This window comes from Siphateles boraxobius, unplaced genomic scaffold, assembly GCF_051911475.1.
Source record: "Siphateles boraxobius isolate OS27281-9 unplaced genomic scaffold, OSU_SipBor_1 56, whole genome shotgun sequence".
Lineage (NCBI taxonomy): Eukaryota > Metazoa > Chordata > Actinopteri > Cypriniformes > Leuciscidae > Siphateles > Siphateles boraxobius.
This window is the reverse complement of record NW_027509182.1, coordinates 11,938,931-11,956,825: the sequence shown is the minus strand read 5'-3', so window position 1 is coordinate 11,956,825 and position 17,895 is coordinate 11,938,931. Positions and strand designations below refer to the sequence as shown.

The 17,895-nt window shown below is 45.7% G+C and overlaps 1 protein-coding gene across 2 annotated transcripts in view; it reads right to left on the bottom strand.

Annotated features, from left to right (window-relative positions):
• Nucleotides 1-17,895, bottom strand: part of rgs3a (regulator of G protein signaling 3a) — a 201,527-nt gene that overhangs the window by 165,902 nt on the left and 17,730 nt on the right. The window contains exon 1 of one of the 2 annotated variants that reach the window (XM_077206790.1): nucleotides 10,967-11,002. The exons of the other annotated variant lie outside the window; for it this stretch is intronic. The gene's annotated coding sequence lies outside the window, so the exon portion shown is untranslated. Of the gene's footprint in view, nucleotides 1-10,966; nucleotides 11,003-17,895 lie in introns of those variants that run through there. 2 annotated transcript variants of the gene reach the window in all.

Genomic DNA, 17,895 nt, shown 5'->3' with positions numbered 1-17,895 from the left:
TGAATAGGAGATTATAGAATGAAAGGAATAAAGAGGAGAAAATTACAGGATATAAGAGAATAAAAATTGACAAAACACTTATCCCTTATGCTTTGCATTTGCTTTCCCTTCATCAGATCATCCATTAAGTCAAGAATTTCATTAAATAATACATTAAATTTCCTTTTTTCTAAACCCTATCGTATACGGCATGTGTCGCATGGGATCATTCTGATACTTTTGTGTCTTTTTTAAAAGCTAGATGCTGGTCGATATTCACGGCCATTATATGGACGAGTGCGAGCGGGACATTTTTTTTTTAAATCCTTTTGTGGTCCATAAAAGATAGAAGGGCATACGGCACATTTCATATAACTAATATAATTAATTTTAGGGTGAACTATCCCTTTAAATCTTTCCTCGCCATTGATGGAATTTTACGTCCTTTATGACACAACGCTTCAAGTATATAAAATGAAAAACTAAATAGGAACAAGTATACTTGAATTATTAAACCACTAAATTAGGAGTTAACAGACTATACTTCAATGTGTCCTTTTATCAACTAAGAAATGTGCTACAAGTATTTGACTAGTAAACTATCAGTATACCTACAAGTTCACAAGTATAGTTGCAGTACAAACAAAAAGTGTAGTTGAAAACTAGTTGTGTACTCAAAGTTTACTAATGTTACACTTAAATTATTCTTAAAAGTATACTTATACACTAAAAAGTGGGCCAATTTTGTCCCAAGTAGTACTGAAATAGTTACAAGTATGCTATAGTACATTGATATTAGTATACTTATATCATTTCAAAAATAAATAAAAAAGTTTAAGTTTTATAAGCACAAATGCTCGCCTTGCTCTGTTCTGTGATGCACCGAACGAAATGACTCAAAAAAAGATTTGTTCATTTTGATGAACGAGTTCAAACAGGAGAGTCACGAACGTGCATCACACAACAGAGCAAGGCGCGCATTTGTGCTTATAAAACTTTAAAAAAATATATATTTTTGAAATGACCGATCGTTTCGCAAGATAAGACCCTTATGCATCGTCTGGTGTCGTTTAAAGCCATTTGAAGCTGCACTGAAAACTGTCATTTGGACCTTGGACCGTTTGGTACCCAAAGAAGTCCATTATATGGAGAAAAATCCTAGAATGTTTTCATCAAAAACCTTAATTTCTTTTCGACTGAAGAAAGAAAGACATGGACATCTTGGATGACATGGGGGTGAGTAAATTATCAGCAAAAGTTTTTTTTTAAAGTGAACTACTCCTTTAAGTATACACTTAAAGGGATAGTTCACTCAAAAATGAAAATTCTGTCATCATTTACTCACCCTCAAGTTGGTCCAAACCTGTATGAATTTCTCTCTTCTACTAAACTCAAAAGAAGATATTTTGAAGAATGTATATAATGGGCCTTCCATAGTATGGACAAAAAAAATACTTGCGGGTGAGTAAATGATGGCAGAATTTACATTTGTGGGTGAACTATCCCCAAAAGAACTTGAACTATACTATTTTGTAGGGGCATATATGCTCAAAAACAAATGTGCTCACTTTATGTTAACATCACCATTAACTTCACAGCAGAATCAGGGATATTTACCAAATTACTACTAGGATAAAACCAACATTTTTCTGCTTTAAGATTCTGACACCAGCCTCTTACTCTGTGCCAACCTGTTCAAAGACTCTATAGAACAGAACTTTTTACAACCAAGTGAGAGGTTGATTTAAATGTAAAAAAAACGGGAAGACAAAACGTCTACATGCATTGGTAACCCTGGCGACCCTGATGAGTTCATAGCCTACGTTTTTGGACACATTGCTTTTTAAAGCTGCACAATAGAAATCCAAGGAGAGGCAAGACCTTCAAAACCACATGAACACTGATCTCAGAAGGGGATCCATCGTCCATTCAATCCGTCATTTCACCTCCATTGGGAATTCAGAAGCTCTTTCTTCATTTAAAAAGTGGGATTAGAGGAGGAGGTTTGCCTCCTGTTAGACATGCATGAAGAAGCACTCACAACTTTGGAAACAGTCGGCAGAAAGAGTGATCGGGAACTGCCTTGTAAAATACAAACTATTTTATTTGCCCATTAGGTTTCCCAATATGTATGTAATTTAAGCCTGTTACCAATGGAGTTTATATATAAGTTTAATATATCAGTTTAAATAGTTTGAAAGTAGTTCACCCCTGCCCATCTGCAGTGCATACAAAGTTTCAAAGTTCACCAGAATGAACTCACTCTACATCCAGTTTTGTCCCTATAGAGGGACATTTGAGAAGTTAATATTGTGTGTGAATGTGGCAAAAAATATTTTGGTGCACATTTGGGAGGACGCTTCATACAGTGGCGCAGATAGGATTTTTTAACGGGGGGGGGGGGGCGCTGTCAGCAAATGATTTAAACTCAATTCGTTATTTTACGTAATTTGGGCTTTAACTAGTGCTCAAGTAGTTACTTTGCGTAATTGGGGCTTTAACTAGTGCTCAAGTAGTTACTTTGCGTAATTTGGGCCAATGATTTACACTAAAAAGCCATTGGGGGATTCTTATTTGAAATCATGGATAAACAACAATGTACAAAGGTAAACAAAGGCCTAATCACCACTGATCATCACTAGCAATGCATTCTCAGACTGTTATTTGACTAGTATGCCAATCACCCACCAAAACTTCATGTCTTCAGCAAAGTTTTTTTTTTGTGGCTGCCCTCCTGCAGATCCTCACTTGACTGACTAGGGCCTGCCTTACTGTCATCAGATATTTCCTACCGTTTTAACTCTTATAATTTCAGTTAACCCTCTATACCTCTATAGAATTTCAAAACAATGTGAAATACAACATATTCCTGAGAATTAATGGCTAAAACTACTATTTCAAAAATGTCTAAGAATAACTCAAAATTTAAAATGTAAGTGTTAATTACAAGTTTGTTGCAATTTATAGATTAGAAATATCTTTCAAATGATGTATGACATATTAAGAAATGTTTTTCATAGCCCATAATTTAAGAATCTATATCCTCCATTGCTCCAGTCCGTACAATAAAAAAACATGATTTCCTGCTATTGTCACGGTTGGTTAATCCACGGTCTTCTCCTTGTCTTGTGTGTGTGTGTATGTGTGTGCTGATTGTTTTGTGTGGGTGTTACCGCTGATTACCTGATTCCCTCATCAGCGCCAGCTGCATTCAATCTGTCAGCCTATTTAATGCCTTGTCTTTCGTCTTGTGTTTGTCAGATCGCTTTTTGGTGCTTTCTCTCATGTTGTTTCCTGTTCCAGTGTTCCTTGTGTGTTCTCTCATCTGCCCTGAGTTGGTGTGCCGCTGGACTTTGTTCCTGATCTGTCGCTGAGTTCTGCTCGTCGTACTTCGCTCTTCATTCTGGGATTCACCGCACCATTATCTTCACGTGGCACCCAGGATTAGCCCATCGAGGTCCCTGCGTCACGCTCTCCTGCTGCCCTCGGCTTCTGGACTATCTTGTGCTTGTGCTAATAAAGAGATCATTTTTTACTTGCAACTTGCATCCGCGTGTTTTTACGTAACAGAACGATCTGACCAACATTATGGATCCAGCAAGTTCCGCCTCTCTGGCTGAGTTCATTAACCACAGTATCAACCGGATGGATCAACAGCAGGAGAGTATCTCGGGCACGGAGCACGCTGTACAGACGCTCGTGACGCAGGTGTCCGAGCTCACCCACCAGTTCCAACTCCTAAGAAATCCCACTGCGCCACCCGCACCGCCAGTTCCCCCCACACCACCGGAGACGAACAGCCGGCATGAGCCACGCCTACCGGTCCCAGAGAGCTACGCTGGTGAGCCGAACTTTTGTAGAGCCTTTCTTACAAGGTGTTCAATGCACTTCTCCCTACAGCCCAGGACCTTTGAAAAGGAGGAAGCCAAGGTGGCGTTTGTACTCACACTTCTCACGGGTCGAGCGTCTTTATGGGGAACGGCGGTGTGGGAGAACTGAGACCAATGCTGCGCCTCGTTCCAGGCACTCTCCGGGGGTTTTTGACCGCGCGGTGGCGGGAAAGGACGCTGCCATGCTCCTCGCGGATCTGAGACAGGGTGATCGTTCGGTCGCTGATTACTCCTTCGAGTTCCGCACGCTGGCAGCGGAGTGCAACTGGAACGAGGAGGCGCAGTGGGACCTTTTCCTGCATGGGCTGGCCGACCGTGTCCAACGTGAGATTTATGTTTTGGATCTTCTCAGAGACTCAATGGACTGATCGACCTAGCGCTGGGGGTGGATACTCGTCTTAACCGCCTGGATCGTTACACTCGTCCTAACCACAGACTCGGGGGCGCTGAGGGTTGATGGACCGGCGAGAGAGACACGGTCGGTCCCGTCGTTGATCACGAGCCCATGCAGGTAGGGAGAGCTCTGCTTTCCCAGGAGGAGAGAGAGAGGCGGAGATCCCGAGGACTTTGCCTGTACTGTGGAGGGACGGACCATTTCATACACTCCTGCCCGGTAAAAGAGCAAGCCCGGTAGTAATGAAGAGGCTACTATCGGGTGGGATCTCCACCGAAAAGTCCTCACCATCCACTCTCCTTCCGGTAAGACTGAGATGGGCTAACCACACACACACGTCAAGCACTGTTGGACTCCGGGGCTGAAGGTAATTTTATGGACATTCACTTCGCTCAGAAACTTCAGCTCCCCATTACACCACTTACCCGTCATATCTCTGTTAATGCTCTCAATGGACTGGAACTCCCCAACATATCCCTTACCACCAACCCCATAACCCTCATCACGTCTGGAAACCACACAGAGATCATCCCATTTCTCCTTATGGACTCCCCGTTAGCACCCATAGTTTTAGGTCACCCCTGGCTGGTTCAACACAACCCTGGGGTGGATTGGGGCTTGAACTCCATCTCACATGGAGTGAACGTTGTCATGAGGCCTGTCTTGCATCTGCTTGTTCGTCTGTGTCTGGTTCTGTGTTTCAGGAGAAGGCAGCGGATTTATCAAACGTGCCCACAGAGTACCTCGACCTGAAGGAGGTGTTCAGTAAGTCCTGTGCTGCTTCTCTCCCTCCGCATCGTCCCTATGACTGTGCTATAGATTTACTGCCAGGTAAGTCTCCGCGTAAGGGCAAACTTTACTCTCTTTCTGTTCCTGAGAGGGAGGCCATGGAGAAATATATTTCTGATTCTCTGGCAACTGGGTTCATTCGACCTTCCTCTTCCCCACGGGGGCGGGGTTCTTTTTTGTGGGGAAGAAGGATGGTTCTCTGCGACCTTGTATTGATTATCGAGAGCTGAACAACATCACGGTAAAGAATACTTATCCTTTGCCATTGATGTCTTCAGCCTTCGAGAGGTTGCAGGGAGCATCGGTCTTCACGAAATTGGATTTACGCAATGCTTATCATTTGGTTCGCATCAGGAAGGGGGATGAATGGCAGACCGCTTTTAACACCCCCAGGGGGCACTTAGAATATTTGGTTATGCCATTTGGGCTGTCCAACTCCCCAGTGGTTTTCCAGGCACTCGTCAACGACGTGCTTTTTGTCAAGGCGGAGAAATGCGATTTTCATGCACAGTCTGTTTCTTTTCTAGTATACATCGTCTCGTCTGAGGGAATACGTATGGATCCTGACAAGGTTAAGGCTGTGGTTGATTGGCCAAGTCCAGATTCCCGTAAGGCCCTACAGAGGTTTCTAGGTTTCGCCAATTTCTATAGACGTTTCATTCGCAATTTCAGCCAACTGGCCGCTCCTCTGACTGCCTTGACCTCCCCCAGAACTGCATTCAGGTGGTCCGATACAGCTGAGGCTGTATTCGCCACACTGAAAAGTCGCTTCGTTTCGGCACCCATCTTGATAGCCCCTGATCCCTCACGTCAGTTCGTGGTGGAGGTCGACCCATCGGAGGTGGGGGTAGGCGCAGTTCTTTCCCAACGTTCTCTCACAGACGACAAGATGCATCCATGCGCGTTTCTTTCACACCGTCTATCTCCCGCCGAGAGTAACTATGACATTTGTAACAGAGAGTTGTTGGCAGTCAAGTTAGCGTTAGAGGAGTGGCGTCATTGGTTAGGGGGGTTGGGGGTACCCTTTATCGTCTGGACCGATCATAAGAACTTAGAGTATATCAGAACTGCCAAAAGACTCAACTCCAGGCAGGCTCGGTGGGGTTTTTTTCGGACGTTTTGACTTTTCTCTATTGTACCGCCCGGGTTCCAAGAACATCAAACCCGACTCTTTATCACGGATTTTTGACCATTCCGAACGCCCGTCCACTCCCGAGTGCATTTTACCTGAGAATCTATTTGTCTCCACTCTCACATGGGAGATCGAGTCAAAGGTCAAGACGGCCTTAGAAGGGGTAACGCCTCCGCCCGGGGGTCCACCGAGTCGGTTATTTGTACCTGAGGGATTACGGTCCGACGTCATTCGATAGGGGCATTGTTCTAACGTGGCTTGTTATCCAGGGGTTAATCGTACCAGTTTTTTTGTCAACCAACGATTCTGGTGGCCATTAATGGCTCGCGACATCCGCAGTTTTGTTTTGGCTTGCTCGATTTGTGCCACTGGTTAGACTTCCAATCGACCCCCAGATGGGTTACTCCAACCGCTGTCTGTCCCTTCGAGACCCTGGTCCCACATTGCGCTAGATTTTATTATCTTTTTATACCAGGGTCTCGAAGGGACAGACAGCGGTTGGAGTAACCCATCTGGGGGTGATGGGTTACTCACCCATCTGGCGCCGCGACTCGTAGATGGGGAACCTACTTATTCGGTAAACCGTATTCTGGACTCAAGAAGGAGGGGACGCGGATTCCAGTATTTGGTGGACTGGGAAGGTTACGGTCCGGAGGAGAGAAGTTGGGTACCTGCTAGGGACATCCTTGATCACTCCCTTATCGATGATTACAATCGGCAGGTAGGTTCGTCGGGGAACGCCAGGAGGCGTTCCTAGGAGGAGGGGTACTGTCACGGTTGTTTAATCCATGATCTTCTCCTTGTCTTGTGAGTGTGTGTATGTGTGTGCTGATTGTTTTGTGTGGTTGTTACCGCTGATTACCTGATTCCCTCATCAGCGCCAGCTGCATTCAATCTGTCAGCCTATTTAATGCCTTGTCTTTCGTCTTGTGTTTGTCAGATCGTTGTTTGGTGCTTTCTCTCATGTTGTTTCCTGTTCCAGTGTTCCTTGTGTGTTCTCTCATCTGCCCTGAGTTGGTGTGCCGCTGGACTTTGTTCCTGATCTGTCGCTGAGTTCTCCTCGACGTACTTCACTCTTCACTCTGGGATTCACCGCACCATTAACTTCACGTGGCACCCAGGATTAGCCCATCGAGGTCCCTGCGTCACGCTCTCCTGCTACCCTCGGCTTCTGGACTATCTTGTGCTTGTGCTAATAAAGAGATCATTTTTTACTTGCAACTTACATCCGTGTGTATTTACGTAACAGCTATAAGAGGATGTCAAAAGTTTATGTAGGCCTTTATTCGTTGTTTTCATAAACCTTGCACCACACAAATTTACTTATTATAATTATTTTTATAGTGGCTTACACGACAGTGAACATACCTCAGTCAATTTATACAGTACAATGGGTTAAATGATAAGATAAAACATTATTTCCTGACGACGATAAATTGTTTGATTTATCCAACCATTCTTTTTGTGTTCATTCATTATTTGCCTCTGTCCACTCACCTAAATGCATAGTTATGGTCTCCACATTTTGCTGTGTTTACTCAGCTCAAAAGCCTTCTTGTCATTATTGTCAAACTAGCTATTCCCTTAACAATTCTAATCTGCCACTTCTGGGAAAGTCAACAGGCATAGGATACTTACATTGTTTGGTTTTTGAAAAACGAGGTGATTGTTTTTTGTCTCTTCATTGCTTTTATGTGGCATTTATACAGTCGATTTTTTTCAGTTCAGAAAATCACCGACTCAGCTCAGTCATAGATGGTATATGATCACTATGGTTACCGGTCTACTCCTACAGGCACGATTGAGGCAGCTACCAGCTCCTCATAGGACCCCGGCGACGTCACTCAGGAGTCGTAGCACACACACACACACAGAGAAAGAGTGTAAACGTCGGTGGCATGATGGCATTTGTGTGTTTATTGACAACAGAACAGCGTGTAGTGAGAACGTGGGTACAAACAAAGTAAAGGTGACCGGTGTAGATTATTATTGTGTGTCAGCCTGCGTCTGCCCCGACCAGATTCTTAAGCAGCGGCGGGCCGGGACACTACTTTGGCTAATGTACATAGCGAAAACACTGGTTAATCCTCTGTTTTACCGATTTTTATCGCCTTTAGTAGGGATAGTGAGGGCGGGGGACAGATCGTGTTACTATGAATCTGGGGTGGGGGGGGGGTCATGTCCCCCCCGTCCCGAGTGCCATCTGCGCTCCTGGCTTCATACCGCACCTAAGTACAATCTTGGCACCAGTTACAGATTTCTAAAAGAGCAAGTTGCCACTGTAAAAAATATTCTGTTACATTTTTGGTAAAAAACAAAATGGCAGATGCAAAAAACACGGTAGCAACATTTGAGGTTTTACAGACTTAACTTAAATTTACAGTAAAAGTACCTACTGAAGTACTAATATCTGTTTTGTACCTTTGTACGACACTGACAACCACCGACCAAACACAGTGGTGATGAACGTCACATGATGAATCCAAACTCATCACAAAGCTTTTCCACAAGCTGAGAAAGTCAATATTAATATACAGTAGAAGCTGCATAGTGTCATTCACACAAACACTAAACACCATCATGGTAACACACACGATAAATAAACATTAATTTATTAATATTAGATGTAACATAAAACTCTAATGTACATAACTGATTAGAAATCAGTTATTTCAATGAAAATACATCAAATGTGAAGTGTCATGCAGGGAATTGTGGGAATGCCAATTTACAGTTTTTCACTGTAAATTATACAATTAATTCACTTCCAACACTGTAAATTTGGTATTTTACTGTAAAATTACATGAAATGTACAGTTAGATTTATTACAGTCATTTACCGTATAGAGTACGGAAACTTTGTTAACCAATCAATGTTTTTTCACTGTAGCATTTTTACCGTTGTAGTCTTTTACCGTTAAAATAATTTTTTACAGTGTAGAGTTGCAATAAAAAAGAAAAATGCTTTCAACAAATGTAAAGAACCGCTGAACAGTGACAAAGTATTAGTTCACTTTGATAATCATTTGTCTCTAAATCTAGCATGTGATGATTTAGCCTGTAAAACTGGTGCTGTCCTTCAGAATATAAAACCAAATGGTGAAGATCATCCACTTGCATATAAATCACATACAGTACTCCAGCACAGAAAATTTAAATTTTTATCCAAAGCGACTTACAACTGAGCATAAGCCAGACAAGGGAGGATTTGAAGGAAAAGTTTTTGTTTTTTTGTTTTTTGTTAAGTGCTCACGAAAGAGATGAGTTTTCAGTTGTCAGAAAATGTATTCACAATTCAAGATATAAGCATTGAGTCTTATATCTGCAGTAAAAAATGCCTTAAATATTTTTGGGGCAGACAGTTCAATTTGATGACTGATCATAGACAGCTACTGACCTTTGCAGCTGCACATATTAAGCAGTGGGCCATCATTTTGTCATCGCGTGACTATCACATAATTTATATGTTGTCATGACTTGTCACGTTTTTCTTTGCCCAAGATCACAAACGCAGGAACTGAAGCATAAAATCTAAAGCATACTGAATAACTGAAGCATATTATCAGCTATAATTTCCAGGGCTTGATGGTTACTTTTTTCCCCAAGAAGCTCACACTTCTAATTTAAAAAGGTTAGGAGCGCATAAAGTACTTCAGGGTGCATTTAATATTTATAAAACAATTAATTTTTCTTTAATAAAAGGATACGAGGAGACATTTAAAACCAAAATGATTTAATTTATTTGAAAGCAAATAAATATTTCTGTTTAAAGCTGTAGTTATTAACCAGAAAAAAAATATGTTCTGCATAATGCAAGACTTTTAATTATAATCGAGCTGAAATGCACCAGGAATCTTACTCTGAAATGTCTTTACTACTTCCAGACGCTCTTTAAAACAGATGAAAGAGATAAAATATGCGCTCTTTAAACCATCTAGAAGATATTACAGTAAAAACACAACAAAGTAAACAGAGTCGTAATTAATCAATAGTTGATCACAACACAAGCAATTGCTGGGTGTCTGTTTAACCCTTTGATGCACAAGCTATGCAAACCCCTTCTAATGCACAACATGGGTCTATTTCCTATGTTATTTCAGTCATGGCTGAATGTTTCTTTGCTGAATCTTTAAAATATATCTATTTTTATCATTTGTTATTCCAGGTATTCATTAAATATCTTGTTTTTGATTTCCACAAATCATTTTGTTTATGTTTCCTTTCTTACTTTATAAACAAACACAGTTTTTGTATTCCTACATCATTTTTACATACACGGGTCTAAAATGACCCTTATTCATTTCCTATGTTATTTCAGTCATGGCTGAGTGTTTCTTTGCTGAACCTTTAAAATATATGTATTTTATCATTTGTTATTTAGGATTTGTGATGATCAAAAATAAGTTAATTGAAGAATACCTGGAATACTGAATGATTCAATTAATTTATTGAAAAGATATAGAAAATAAAAACTCACTTTAGACCCATGTTGTGCATCAAAGGGTTAAAGACCCCAAATTTATAAGCAGCAACATCGTTTTCATTGGAGAAGTGAAAAAACATCCTACGACAGTGTGTTTATTTAGTCCCTTGACACTTGCCCATGGGGACTAAATAATATATAGTTATTAAATGCATAATTGTCATAAGTTAGTTCAAACATTTTGAAAATATTAAGTTTGTCAGATAGTGCAGGCTGAAGGGTTGGTTGCAGGCACATACCTCTATGCCACACAATCACAATCTCATCCTATTGTCAAAACATTGAAAACTGGTACTCACCCCTGCAGTATTGTATGATGTTTATCCTCTACCACAGATCTGCCTTATGTTGGAGGTTTGCTAGTTTTCTAGTATGTCTCTTACGTCACTTACGTGCAACAAGAGCAGAAGCACCTCCTCCACTGTCACTCTCAATAAATCCTCTTTAAATCTACTTTGAGAGTTGTCTTAACTTAAATATATTAAGCAATTAGACAGATCCAGAAGCAGCTTATCTTACATGTCTACCCTAACCCAACCAACCTACCCTTTTTAAGGTTTTTAAAAAGGCTTTTTAAAACCACACAGTATTAAAAGTTCATATATATATATATATATATATATATATATATATGTGTGTGTGTATGCTTTACATCACTCCATCCATCGCTTATCATTGGCTAAGTTTACATGCAACCAAATATGTTAGTAATCGGGTTGACGACTCATTCAAGACTGAAAAGCCTTCAAGTAAACACCATTAACGATCCGATTGAGCTCGATCCGAATGAAATTTCGATTGGATTGAAAGGGGTAATTCATTCCTTTTCTAATCCGATCTAGAGGACATGTAAACAATTGATCGGATTGAAAACTGAAACTGGAAAGGACTGAGCATGTGCAATGATGCGCGACCTGCAGTTGTTGTTAAATTAAATGTTATAATTTTCCTACCACTCATCGTCTGTAAAGTGGAGAATAACAACTTAGTTACACTTTTTTTTGGGTGTGAGGAGGGGGGGTTTTACTGAATGATAAATATACGCAGAACGGCACAACGGTTCATGTGCTCGTCGTCTCCTATTTTCTATTTTTTTAAATCGTTTCTTATTAGAAGCTTGTGTCATATGAACGCACACATCAAACCGATCACTTGATTTAGTGTTCATGTAAACACTAACATTGGATTCATCAGTCGGAATGAAACGTGCATGTAAACATAGCCATTGTGTGAGACTTGCATGCAGCTGCTCGGCCGTGGAAACCCATTCCATGAAGCTCCCGCCGCACAGTATTTGTGCTGATATTAATGCCAGTGGAAGTTTGGAGCTCTTCAGCTTTGAAATCAGCAGAGCGTTGGCGTATTTTACGCACCATGTGCCTCAGCACACAGTGACCGATTCACACTGTGACTCTACATGGTCTTCTGCTTCGAAGCTGACACTTTTTACAGTTGACCGTGAAGTGACATTGCAAAGGTGGCATCCTATCACAATATGAATTTAATAAGCTCTTCAGAACCACCCATTTTTTGCACAAATGTTTGGAAATGCACTCTGCATGGCTAGGTGCTTGATTTTATACACCTGTGGCAATGGGTCTGATTGATACACCTGAATTCGATCATTGATCATATCGTATCCCAATACGTTTGTTCATATAGTGAGTAAATATACTGTATATCATACAATATTTGAATATACAGTACGGTTATGCAAATGAGATTTGAGAGCTAATAGAGGCCAGGGTTAACAGAGAATATTAACTAAAATGTTGGCCTGTTCCTCACATAAAGCCACTGTGCAACATTTGGGTCATATGGGTTTCATTTGTGGTGCTTTTTTGGAGCTTGACTGCCACTGATCACTGGACTTTAAGATTCATTGTCTGAAAAAACAAACAGTGAATAGCTTCATTTGTGTTCCAAAAAAGTTTGTGTCTGTCACGTTTTGGTTTGTTCATGTTCCATGTCTGTCATGTGATTCACTGTTGTGTCTTGTCATTGGTTAATCGTCGGTTCATGGTTCACAGGTGTCCCTTGTCTTGTCATTAGTCTGTGTATTTAAGCCCTCATGTTTGCCATGTGTCTTTGTCAAGTTTCTTTGTCACCTGTAAACTTTAGTTGTTTAAGTTCATGTTTATGTATTCATTTTGAGTTTTTCCATGCCACGCCATGTTTTTGTTTCATGTTAGATTTTGTAAATAAACTGCACTTGGGTTCTCATCAACACTTGCCTTCAGTGGATCTATTACAGAAAAACTTTACCAACAGTGAACCCAGCGGTTGCCCTCCTAAATTTACGCCAGGGGAATCGTTCCCTGGAAAAATTTGTGGAGGAATTTTGTGGGCTGTGCTGTCAATTGGATTTTAACGACATTGCTTTGAAAGACATTTTCCGGGTGAGTCTGAATGAGCCCATTTGCTCCCAGCTTCCTGAGGAAAAAATCCACTGGTCCCTGGCCCAATATATTGACTATGCCCTTTTATTAACCGGTTCAACTTTTACCGTGGGTTTTGCGGACGAAGAACCCTGTAACCCCACAGTACCTGCCAAGTCTGAGGCACTTCACGTCAGTCCAGCCGAGCCTGCACTTCACGTCACGTCTGCCCAGCCAGAGACTGTTCACGTTACGTCTGCCCAGCCAGAGACTGTTCACGCCACGTCTGTCCAGCCATAGACTGTTCACGCCACGTCTGCCGAGCCAGTGTCCCCGGACAAGATGGCCGGTGTGGCGAGGGGGGCGTGGTTCAGCGAAGTCTGGGGTGCGAGAGCAACGACGTAGCCGAGCGGTGAGTAAGTAGGTCAAGTGCAAAATGACGAACACCTGTCTCTGATTGCAGTAATTAGCGTGGGGAGACCGCATAAAAGCCGGCTGGTGCAAGAGAGGGGAGAGAGAAGGACTGGGGACTCGTCCACGACACGCTGAAACGCTGAAAGTGGGAAGAGTGTTATTTTAAAATATTGGAAAGAGTTATATTTTTATATAGTGGAAAGAGTGTTCTCTGAACCTTCTTTTGTTTCTTGGACCAAATAAAACTGTACGAGTCCCAGTCACGCCGACCCCTGTCTTCTTCCATCACACTAACACTGAACCTTCACTACACTGGTGCCGAAACCCGGGATGGAAGAAGAGGGCGCCGCCAGACAGTCCCCGTACCCACTTGCGGACATCATCCACGTGCTCGCGGGACTCCACCAGCAACAACACCAGGCACTGCTGGCCAACAGGAGCGCCGGTTCGAGACACTCCCAGCAGGAGGACCGCGAGCAGTTCAGGAGCTGGATGGACCGGGAGGTTCGGGCCACACCATCATCGCCAGCTCCAGCCTCGGCCCTGCCCATGCACCTCCACAAAATGGGCGTACAAGATGATCCCGAGGCCTTCCTCGAATTGTTCGAGAGGTCGGCCGAGGCCTGGGGCTGGCCGCCCACGGACTGGCCGATGCGGCTGATCCCGCTGCTGAACCGGAGAAGCCCAGATAGCCGCACAACAGCTACCAGTCCAGAACCTCCTGGTCTATGAAGACCTCAAACGCGCCATCTTGCAGCGGGTCGGCCGGACCCCGGAGCAGAGCAGACAGCGGTTCCGGTCACTGGAGCTCTGGGAATCTGGCCAAACCTTCGCCTTTGCGCAGCAGCTCCGGGACGCCGTGCCGCAAGTGATTTTATCGACCGGTGCCCCGTGATGGAGGTGGGGACACTAGTCAGGGTCCCTGACACACCGCAGGCTGCCCCCGATCAAGCTGGGTTGTACCAAGAGGTGATGGATTACCCTTTAATGCCAGTCATTATCCAATTTCGGGGCCAAAAGCATAGTGTGGAGGAGGCCGTTAGCCAACACCTCCGGCACCCGTTAATTTTGGGGACCAATTGGCCGGGGTTGACTCGGTACCGCTCGATTTTATTAGACACTGGATTTGACAAAAGGCTATTGGCAGATCCCCTTATCTCCAATATCTAAAGAAAAAACTGCTTTCACGACGCCGTTTGGATTACACCAATTTGTAACCCTTCCTTTCGGCTTGTTCGGGGCTCCCGCAACCTTCCAGCGCCTGATGGACAGAATTCTCTGGCCGCATACTGCATATGCCGCTGCTTACTTGGATGATATTATCATCTATAGTAACGACTGGCAGCGGCATATAGAGCATTTGCGAGCTGTCCTCAGGACGCTGCGAGGGGCGGGGCTCACCGCCAACCCAAAGAAGTGTGCAATTGGGCGCGTGGAAGTTAGGTATCTGGGCTTCCACTTGGGTCATGGACAGGTGCGTCCCCAAATTGATAAGACCGCAGTAGTTGCGACCTGTCCGAGACCTAAGACCAAAAAGGAGGTTAGACAGTTCCTGGGGCTAGCTGGATATTACAGAAGGTTTGTGCCTAATTATTCGGACCTTGCTAGCCCGCTGACTGACTGACTTTAGCCATTAAGTGGGCCGTTCTCACCCTCCGCTACTACCTCCTGGGTCGAGAGTTCACCCTCTGTTCGGACCACGCTCCCCTGCAGTGGCTCCACCGCATGAAGGATACCAACGCGCGGATCACCCGTTGGTATCTGGCCTTACAGCCTTTTAAGTTCAAGGTGATCCACAGACCGGGTGCACAGATGGTTGTGGCTGACTTCCTCTCCAGGAGGAGGGGGGAGAGGGGGGAGGCTGCAGGCCGGACGGCTCCCCGGCCTGAGTCGAGCGGTGGGGGTATGTGGCGAGGGGGGCGTTGGTCAGCGAAGTCTGGGGTGCGAGAGTAACGACGGAGCCGAGCGGTGAGTAAGTAGGTCAAGTACAAAATGACGAACACCTGTCTCTGATTGCAGTAATTGGCGTGGGGAGACCGCATAAAAGCCGGCTGGTGCAAGAGAGCGGAGAGAGAAGGACTGGGGACTCGTGCACGACACGCTGAAACGCTGAAAGTGGGAAGAGTGTTATTTTAAAATATTGGAAAGAGTTATATTTTTATATAGTGGAAAGAGTGTTCTCTGAACCTGAACGAGGTTTACGTTAGAGCGCGCACAGCGCATTTCTTTTGTTTCTTGGACCAAATAAAACTGTACGAGTCCCAGTCACGCCGACCCCTGTCTTCTTCCATCACACTAACACTGAACCTTCACTACAGCCGGTGTCTATTCCAGCCGATAACCCCATAGCTGCCCCTAAGAAAAAAATGTTGGGGGGGGGCAGTAGGCACCTTGATGGGACCATGGAGGCCTGAACTGCCTGCTCCACCCTGGTCGCCTGAGCTCCTGGTCCACTCTGGACCCCTGAACTGCCTGGTCCACCCTGGACCCCTGAACTGCCTGGTCCACCCTGGACCCCTGAACTATCTGGTCCACCCTGGTCGCCTGAACAGCCTGGTCCACCCTGGACCCCTGAACTCCCTGGTCCACCCTGGTCGCCTGAACGGCCTGGTCCACCCTGGACCCCTGAACTGCCTGGTCCACCCTGGACCCCTGAACTGCCTGGTCCACCCTGGTCGCCTGAACAGCCTGGTCCACCCTGGACCCCTGAACTGTCTGCTCCACCCTGGTCGCCTGAACGGCCTGGTCCACCCTGGACCCCTGAACTGCCTGGTCCACCCTGGACCCCTGGACTGCCTGCTCCACCCTGGTCGCCTGAACTACCTGCTCCACCCTGGTCGCCTGAACTGCCTGCTCCACCCTGGTCGCCTGAACTGCCTGCTCCACCCCGGTCGCCTGAACTGCCTGCTCCACCCTGGACCCCTGAACTGCCTGCTCCACCCTGGTCGCCTGAACTGCCTGGTCCACCCTCGACCCTTGAACTGCCTGCTCCACCCTGGACCCCTGAACTGCCTGCTCCACCCTGGACCCCTGAACTGCCTGCTCCACCCTGGACCCCTGAACTGCCTGGCCCACCCTGGACCCCTGAACTGCCTGGTCCACCCTGGTCGCCTGAACTGCCTGGTCCACCCTGGACCCCTGAACTGCCTGGTCCCCCCTGGACCCCTGAACTGCCTGCTCCACCCTGGTCGCCTGAACTGCCTGCTCCACCCTGGACCCCTGAACTGCCTGGTCCACCCTGGTCGCCTGAACAGCCTGGTCCACCCTGGACCCCTGAACTGTCTGCTCCACCCTGGTCGCCTGAACGGCCTGGTCCACCCTGGACCCCTGAACTGCCTGGTCCACCCTGGACCCCTGAACTGCCTGCTCCACCCTGGTCGCCTGAACTGCCTGCTCCACCCTGGTCGCCTGAACTGCCTGCTCCACCCTGGTCGCCTGAACTGCCAGCTCCACCCCGGTCGCCTGAACTGCCTGCTCCACCCTGGACCCCTGAACTGCCTGCTCCACCCTGGTCGCCTGAACTGCCTGGTCCACCCTCGACCCTTGAACTGCCTGCTCCACCCTGGACCCCTGAACTGCCTGCTCCACCCTGGACCCCTGAACTGCCTGCTCCACCCTGGACCCCTGAACTGCCTGGCCCACCCTGGACCCCTGAACTGCCTGGTCCACCCTGGTCGCCTGAACTGCCTGGTCCACCCTGGACCCCTGAACTGCCTGGTCCACCCTGGACCCCTGAACTGCCTGCTCCACCCTGGTCGCCTGAACTGCCTGCTCCACCCTGGTCGCCTGAACTGCCTGCTCCATCCTGGTCGCCTGAACTGCCTGCTCCACCCCGGTCACCTGAACTGCCTGCTCCACCCTGGACCCCTGAACTGCCTGCTCCACCCTGGTCGCCTGAACTGCCTGGTCCACCCTCGACCCTTGAACTGCCTGCTCCACCCTGGACCCCTGAACTGCCTGCTCCACCCTGGACCCCTGAACTGCCTGCTCCACCCTGGACCCCTGAACTGCCTGGTCCACCCTGGACCCCTGAACTGCTCGCTCCACCCTGGTCGCCTGAACTGCCTGCTCCACCCTGGTCGCCTGAACTGGTTTTGGTTTTGCCGGGCGTCGGGAGCTGCCCTTAGAGGGGGGGATCTGTCATGATTTGGTCTTGTCTGTCACGTTTTGGTTTGTTCATGTCAAGTTCCATGTCTTTCATGTGATTCTACCATGTGTCTTGTCATTGGTTAATCGTCTGTTCACAGGTGTCCCTTGTCTTGTCATTAGTCTGTGTATTTAAGCCCTCATGTTTGCCATGTGTCTTTGTCAAGTTTTGTGTGACCTGTAAACCTCTGTTGTGTAAGTTCATGTTTATGTATTCATTTTGAGTTTTTCCATGCTACGCCATGTTTTTGTTTCATGTTAGATCTTGTAAATAAACTGCACTTGGGTTC